The following is a 9217-nucleotide window of genomic DNA, read 5'->3' as shown; positions in this document are numbered from 1 at the left end:
ACCCCGATCGTTCCAAGAGGTCAGATCTTTAGTAGCAGTCATTTTACCGAGCAGCATTTGCTCTGCCTCTCTATACCTCTGACATATTTTTATAATGTCTTCGACAAAGGCGTCCGTGGGGACTGGGGGTCCTGGGTCTTGAGGCGCTACCGGGTCTGTTGACGGCTGTTCAGTGTCGGGGGTATACAGAGTCAGTTTGTTTTTTCAGAAGTCCATTGTTTGTAATACTGTAAAAAGTTTTGAAGGGCTCCTGAGTAAAGCCCTGCTTTGTTGTGTGGTTTTAAATCAGTTCGGTTCAAAATGAGATAGTCCACAATGACCATGTTTACACAGTGTTTAGGTAACAAGTCGTCGTCGTTCAGATTACTGGGGATGCCTTCTATAAATCGGATATCTGGGAACTTGCCAGCAGGAATAAACCCATACGATGTTGTTAGGGGTCTGAGAGAAAACACCAGGAGCGTTTTATTGCTATTTGAGGGACCTGCTAAAATGCAGGAGAATGGGTGTTGCAGCCTGGTGCCCATAGCGGATGGGGTTCACCCCTCTAATGTCTTTTAATAACCGTACAGCAGTGTTTTGTGGTCCTCGGTCAGGACCCTTTTATCAAACACTACTTGCAGGGTTTTGTACACTGGCTGAGTTGTAATTTCCCACTTATTTTTGGATCTGACTATGGTAGGGTGATCTACAACTATTTCTTCATTATTTTCGCGATTGCTCGATGCGTAGTACTCGTTCAAACAACAATCCTGAAGCTTATCCAGCAACCTGTAAAGCTCTAGACGAGTGTGAGCGGTTGTGAAGTACGCTATGAAGATGTTTATATTGTTACACGTTGTGGGGTACTCTTTAGCGTATTTCCAGCATAGAACGGTGATACGCTGTGCGATTTTCCCCATAAGGAATTGAGACAGAGCTTAGCTAACTGGCATCTGGCGGGGTTAACCTTAATGAACTCCAGTCTCAGCTTAATACCCTTGTGATCATGGTAATCAGCGTTGTACTTTTGCTTTGAGGGCTCATCGACGCACCAGTCGGGATACCCCAATGCCTCCTGTTTGTCTCTGAGAAACAAGTTGATGTACTCCGAAAAGAGTTGGGTTGTGGTGTATAGAAAGTGCCAAATTTCCAGTATTTTACTGAAGTGGTACCCTTTCCTGAGGGCCGTTTGTACCTCGATGGTACACCATGTCCCCTCCAGCAGCCTTTGCTCATCACTATATCTACACTCCCTAGTTTTCAGCGCATGTTTGACATAGGGGGAAGATACTGCCGTCAACTCTGTACAGAAGTACAGGAAAGTAAAGCTTCCGCAGAGGGTGGGTTTGACTCTGAACAAACCCAAAGTACTCGTCTAGGGACTTAAAGTTCCTATATATGATCCTAGGATGCCCCACCGGGTACAACTTCACCTTGTTTATAAATGGATACAGACTGGTGAAGTCGTAGTAGTGTATTTTCTCACCCTCACCAGTGACCCGGTACCACTGTATTGTGTTTGTTCGACCACCGAATAAGGTGTTGCGGGGTTCCAACGGTGCTGGGGTCTGTAGTGACCCCCAAAGCGCTTACAAAACGCAGGACGCACATATGCCCCACCTCTAAGGTAATGGCCCATTAGGGTGCAGAGGGTGCAAGGTTTCATGATGAGCACCCCCAGCCCATTTTATCATAATCATAACACATTTTGAGTACTACATAAATGGAATATAATAATAATAATATTAATAATAATAATAATAATAAATACATTTAATAGGAAACATGTTCTTAGATAATAGTATTCACAGTACATGCCACATATGCTCTGTGTGTCCTAAGGAAAGGGTGGCTAGAGACAACAGCAATTTGGAATTACATTACAAAAATATATAAACAGCCCATAGTTATTGACCTTCAGTAGAAGCTGGTTTGAACTACCAGTTTGCGCTCTGCCCTTCATATTTTTCTCCTTAATGGTCTGGGGTAGCCCTGCTCTCCGCAAGCCTCAATTTGCCGCTCACAAAAAGAGTCTTGTGAGATGCTTGTGTGTATGGTCCCTATGGGGGCTTTTTATACTTGCTGTGGCAAACTAATTATGCATAGGTATTGTTGAGGGGTGGGCTCAGAAATATATTATGCTTTATGGTTACACTTTCATAACACTTCACCTTGGGGGGGGCCTATCATTTTCCGCGTTGACATCTGTTAGCATGTATGGGTCACTGTGACTTGCAAAAACATAGGTTGAAAGTTCACTGTTTGACGTTACCAGTAACAAGCAGGTCAGTTAAGATACTATGGGTGGTGGGCAGCAACTCCTTTAGAAAACTACATATCTGTCTGAAGACAGCCATGGGTCATTCTGATTTGCAAAAAAACCTAGGTTGAAAGCTTGCTGTTTGATGTAATAAGATACTAGGGGTGGTGGTCAGCAACTCCTCTACAAACTACATATCGGCCTGAAGACCCCCCATGTGGCCGGTTCAGCCTCACTTATCTCCCCCTTACACACAGCTAACCCCCTTAGGTAACTGTGACTTGTGTTTTTTAAAGGTCAAGCTCTTTGTCCATATACACCCTGCTTGGTCCTTTCTGTGCCCGTGGGCTTTAAGATTTTTTTTTTTTTTTAAAGGTCACCATCGGACATTACCGCTAGGTTATGCAAGGCTCTAGGGAGGGTGGGTAGGGGCTCTGTACTTCCACCACTCCTCCCTCTGAGGCACATTGCAGGCCAACCACCCTGCCAGCATGAGCATGCCTAGTCTTGTCCTCTTAGGCCATGAAGCATGCCGCAAACCTGCACAGCTGCCATTTCACACAACCCTTAGACCTACACACTAGGGACAGCATCAGAACACATGACTAACACTGCATCACACCATGTCACAACCCACATGACTCACCTACACCTACGTCATTGCCAACGTCATCACTGGACGGGGGACCCACGTCATTGCCTACCTTCATTGCCTATGTCATCACGGGGAGGGGCACCTGTCAAATGTTTGATGGGAGGTATCCCCTTATACTACTGAGGGGAGTTTACCGCAAGTGTACAAATGTGTCAAAATTCCTGCCCCTCAGTAACCCAGGCACAGGAAATGATGCATTAGCACTGAAATGTAAAGAGAAGCCAGACAGAACAGTCTAGTATGCTACAACATAGAGCTCCTCATTTTGCAGCTGGGAGTGGCACGGAGATGACCACAAGCCTCACTACCCCAACAACACACACCTCCACCCCCTCCCATACATAGTACAGGAAAAGGGGACAGGTATATAGGCAGCGGGTAAGGCTTCTTGACCTAAGGGAGGATGAGGTCCTCCCCCACTACTGACTACAGAGGCAATCAATCATCCAATTGTTGCATCAGATAGCACCTTGGCTTCAAACCCCAACTTGGAGGTACACCAACATCCCATCACAAGTGAAACTCATGGCTGTACTACATATGTTGGGGTCAGAGTCTTTCCAGATCACCACTGCCAGAGTGTCTGGTGTCTCCCAACCATCCTTCTCAGCTTTCCTCAACACTGTCCTGGATGCCATCATATGTCTTACACCGCAGTACCTCCTCTTCCCCTACACGCACCAACAGCAGCTGGAGAACAGACAAGGATTCTATGCCATCACCCGCTTTCCACATGTGCTGGGTGCCATGAACTGCAAACATGTGCAACTTGTTACCCCAAAAGTTACATCACACATATACTGGAAAAACACGCACACCAAGAATGTCCAAGCTATCATGGATCATTGGGGCCTGTTTACCAACGTCCTGGCCAAATATCCTGGGAATGTGCATGACGCATACATCTTCTGCCACTCCATCATAAATGAGACATTCTAGAATGGCCAAAATGGGATGGCCTGCTGGTCGGTAAGTACATATGAAGTACAGGACTGATCCAACAACAGCAAATTAAGAATGACCCAATGGATATATCTGTGTGTGGTAACTCACAAAGTGCACATGCAGGAAGGGTGTAGCTCATACTTGTACCATTCATCTGGGCACATCTGTAATGCAAACCACAAATGCACACATTACAAGACATACAAGGCCACTGTGTTTGTTTGGCAAAAGTGTGTTGAACTGACTCATCTCCCTTTGTCTTTTCAGCTGACCAAGGATATGGTCTGCAGGCCTGGATAATGACCCCGTTGGGACATCCCCAGACTGAGGCACAGCACAACTACAACAAAGTGCTATCCAAGACCAGGGGCATTGTTTAAAGGACCTTTGGCCTTATCAAGTCACGTTTCTGCTGCCTTGTTATGTTCAGGAGCAGGCTGCTTTACTCACCACCAACAGCCTGCATAATCCTACTCTTGTGCTGCATCTTGCACAATGTTTGCATGTAGACCAATGTTCCATGGGACCAGTGCCATGATGGCCAGGAACAAGCTGAGGAGGATGACACTGATGATGAGGACAGAAGGGAAAATATTGATATAGTTGCTTTAACTCATCAAAGGGACACTATTTTCCAGAAATTCTTTACAGGGGACTGATCATGTTGCATGGCAAAATATGTCAGTTACAAAACCTTTGGGAACATAGGCCTTCATTATGACCTTGGCCATAAATCCCACTTACCACCATGCTTACTGCCGCCAACATACCGCCGCTGCAGCCGATTACCGCCACCCATATTATGACCCACACATAGCAATCTGTCACTATATAACCACACACACAAGTCCGCAGGCCCAAAGGTCAGTGATAAACTGGCGGTACCAAAACCCACACCGATACGCCAACAGAACTACACCCACGACATTATGACCCACGATTCACCGCAGCGGACATTCAATGGCGCTAAACCATTGGCGGTACATACCGCCAAGCTCAAAATACACACACTCAAACAAAACTACACCACATTGGACAATTTGAATAACACACACCTGACACACATACACACACCACACCCACACTCCCACACCACTATAAAACACACACACACATTACCAACAACCCTTTACCATTACAAACAGGTGCCACAAGAGAGATAGCAAGACCACAGACAAGACCACAGACACACACCACCATCACCTATACACCATCCACGCACCCCACATCACACACCCCAAAACAGCACCCCACACACCCTCACCCACACCACTTTCAATACACCCATGGCACTGCACCAACACCCCAGGTTCTCTGAGGAGGGGCTAAGGGTCATGGTGGAGGAAATCATCCAGGCAGAGCCACAGTTATTCGGATCACAGGTGCAGCAGAAGTTCATTGCAAGGAAGATGGAGCTATAGTGGAAAATCGTACACAGGGTCAATGCCATGGGACAGCACCCCAGAACAATGGATGACATCAGGAATAGGTGGAACGACCTATTGGGGAAGGTACGTTCCACAGCAGCAAAACACCAAATAGCTGTACAGAGGACTGGCGGTGGACCCCCACTTCCTCCCCCACAACTAACAACATGGGAGGAGCAAGTCTTGGCGATCATGCATCCTGAGGGCCTGGCAGGAGTAGGAGGAGGACTGGACTCTGGTAAGTCAAATCTCTATTACTATCACCCCCCTACCTGCATGCCATCACAAACCCCCACCCCTGCCCTCAATCCCATCACTTCACCACCTCCCACATACCCCACCATCACAATCCACTCATCCCAATACCAAGCCCTACATGCAAGTCCAATGCATGGACACCCCTCACAGACCTGCATGGACACCCATCACTAAAGCATGCACACTAGAGACAACCACCTAGCCCACAGAATCACTACTCACACAAGGTAAAGCTGCCAGGGCAATAACAACCATCAGGGCAACACACCCATGCACAAGATGACACATACAGAAACAATAACACTGCATTTACATTCCCACAGGTCCCCCACACAACGTCACCAGAGAGGAGGTGCCAGCAACTTCCAGTCCACCCACAGAAGAGGCCCATAGTGATGACAGCAGCTCTAGATGCCTGGATCTGGATGACCAACCTGGCCCATCAGGGATCTCTGGACAGTCGGTTACCCAGGCACAGTCCCATTCCACCACAGAGCCTCACATCTCAGGAAACACCAGCACAGTACCCACCCAGCGGGCCTATACCTCTGTCCCCAGGGCACGTCAATCAGCAGTGTGTCCACCACTACACGGACCCCAGACCACCCCACAAACACAGGATGATCAAGGACCTGGGGTCAGTGGCAGTGAGCACACGGTTCAGGGGACAGAGGCACAGGACAACAGGGATGCTGGGAGGGCTGCTGTGTGTCAGGGATAGGACAGGCCCAGGGAACCGACTCTCCAGGAGGCACTTACCAACATCCTGGGAGCATACCACCATTCCCAGGAGACGATGGGCCAGATACTGGACAAGTTTCAGGAGACCCAGCGGCTGCAGGAGGGACAGTACCTGGGGATCAGGGAGGACTTGAAGTCCATAAACACTACTCTGGTCACCATTGCAGGGGTGCTGGCTGACAATGCCAACACCATGAGGGAGGCAGTGGCACACCACCAGGCCCCTGACACTAGCCAAACCGATGAACAGCCTTCCACCTCCGCTGCCGCTAGTGGACAGGAGGCCCCGCAACAGGAACAACAGGCCACAAGCACCCCACCTCCTGCAGAAGGAGAACCACCCACAAACGGTGTCTGCGATCCAGGCATAAGCCAGAGAACATTGCCAACACCCCTGTCAGGAAATAAGACTCTCCTGAATGTCACCCTTGTGTCCCACTATGTCACCCTGTCCACCTTCAACTGCCATTGCTCCCCTTCCTATGCCCCCTTGGACAATGCACCTGTGATACAAATAGACTGGACTACAACCTGGACTTTCCTCCATCATCACCCCAGCCCATTGCACATCCCCCTCTAATCATTAGCACTTAAATAAACACTATTTGAAAAAATACATGTATGGAGTCTGTCAAATCATTTAACCATGTATTAGTTTAACAAGCTTTAAACACTGCAATATAACTGTACAGTATTGTATACATAGGAATGACCTGTAGTTGGCTGCAGTCAACACACCAGGAGCGATAGTGGGACACAAATATCTGAAAATAGAGATGCCAAAGGGTACAGTGTGTGGGCATGGAATTTGGAAAATCAGCCTGCCAGTGACAATGCCAAATACAAAACTGTCAATGTAAAGTGTAAGTACAGTGTCTTACCTGTGTGTCATTGGAAGTACTATCTTATAATAGCACTTCTGTTGTCCTCATCCTCATCCTCTGCCTCCTCATCGTCACTGTCCACAGGGTCCACTGCTGCCACACACCCATCTCCAACCTCATTCTCCTGCAGAAAAGGCACCTGGCGAAGTAAGGCAAGGTTGTGCAACATACAGCATGCCACGATGATCTGGCACACCTACTTGGGTGAGTATTACAGGGATCCACCTGTTAGATGGAGGCAACGAAACCTGGCCTTCAGGATGCCGAATGTCCTTTCTATTATTCTTGTTTGCCCATGTGCCTTATTGTAAACTTCCTCTGACTTGTCCTTGGATTCCTCATAGGGGTCAGTAGCCCTGTAAATATCAAGGGACAACTGTTAGACACACACTAACCCTTAGGGCTCACACCATACACCAACGGCTCACCTATTAGCCACACCTGTGCCTCTGGAGTTGAGCCATCACATATGGGATGCTGCTATTCCTCAGGATAAAGGCATCATTTACAGACCCAGGATACTTTGAAATGACATGAGAGATGTACTGGTGCGCCAGGCACACTATCTGCACATTCATGGAGTGAAAGCTCTTTCGATTTCTGAACACCTGTTCATTTCTCCGGGGGGGACAAATGCAATATGTGTACCATCAATAGCCTCAATAGTGTTGGGGATATGTGCCATTGCATAGAAATCAGCTTTCACTGTGGCCAAATCCTCCACCTGGGGTAAAACGATGTAGCTGCGCATGTTTTTAGTCAGGGCAGATAACACTCGGGTCAGCACTATTGAGAACATTGGCTGAGCATTCCTGCTGCCAAGCCCAGTGTCACTTGGAAGGAGCCACTGCCAGGAAATGGAGCACAGATAGGACCTGCACAAGAGGGGGGATCCCGGTGGGCTGACGGATAGCAGGTATCAGGTCAGGTTCAAATTGGGCACACAGCTCTGTGATTGTGGCCCTGTCAAGTCTATAGCTGAGGATGATGTGCCTGTCCTCCATTGTTGCCAAATCCACCAGCGGTCTGTACATCAGGGAATGTCTCCATCTCCTATTCATCAGCAGCAGTTGCAATCTAGGAGGCAAACGCTGAGTTGCTGGTCAGTATCCCATATTTCAAAACACTATACTGCATTGCATGTTGTGACTGTATTACATGATTGTTGTATAGGCCCAAATGGTGCATATGTGTACTGTGACGCAGTTAGGTGCCATGGCCTGCCCTCCCCATGAAATGGCGTCCGCCTGTCCTGTATGGAGTGACATGTGGAAATGAGGTAATTCCGCTGACGTTGTGTGCCTTTGCGGGAGGCGGTCGAAAACTACTGTGCAACTCCTCATTGGATCCCATTGGGCCCTATGGATTACAGTAGCCAACGCTGATGTACGCCAGCAGTGAGGGTACGCACCGCCGCGGACGTGACTGCCATTTTCTATCTGTTCTCCCACTTGCTATCTGACCTTCAACAGGAGAGGACCTAGACTGCACGGCCTGCTGTGACCTGTGTCTGGAACCGACCATGGCTTGTGTGACTGGGGAAAGAGCCCCTGTCTTCACCGCTGTGGAGTTATAGAGACTTGTGGATGGGGTCCTACCCCAGTAACGAATGCTGTATGGGCCTCCAGACGAACAGGTGAGTACACTGTGAGCACGTTGCATGGGGCATGAATGCATGGAGTGCTGTGTGTGAGGGCCTCATGTAAGGGGGAGTTGGTGGAAGGGTCCTGGGCAGCATGCGGCATGTATGGTGGGCAATGTCTGTGTGTAAGGGGATGGGAGGGCTATGGTGGGACATGAGTGTAACAGGCTGGACGGACTGACCTTTTTTCTATGTGTAAGCGCCCATCAGAAAAAGGGTATATGGCGTACCATAACCATAACCAAGGACATGCAGACCCTGGGGGTCTATGGCAGGCAGAGCACACACTGTCGGAAATGGTGGGAGGACCTGAGACGCTGGGCAAGGAAGACGGCGAAGGCCCAGCTGGGGATGGCCTCCCAATGAGGAAGGGGTGCCTGTCGAACTCTGACCCCCCTGATGGCCTGCATGCTGGCCGTAGCC

This window comes from Pleurodeles waltl, chromosome 5 (assembly GCF_031143425.1).
Source record: "Pleurodeles waltl isolate 20211129_DDA chromosome 5, aPleWal1.hap1.20221129, whole genome shotgun sequence".
NCBI classification, from domain to species: domain Eukaryota; kingdom Metazoa; phylum Chordata; class Amphibia; order Caudata; family Salamandridae; genus Pleurodeles; species Pleurodeles waltl.
This window is presented reverse-complemented; position numbering follows the sequence as displayed.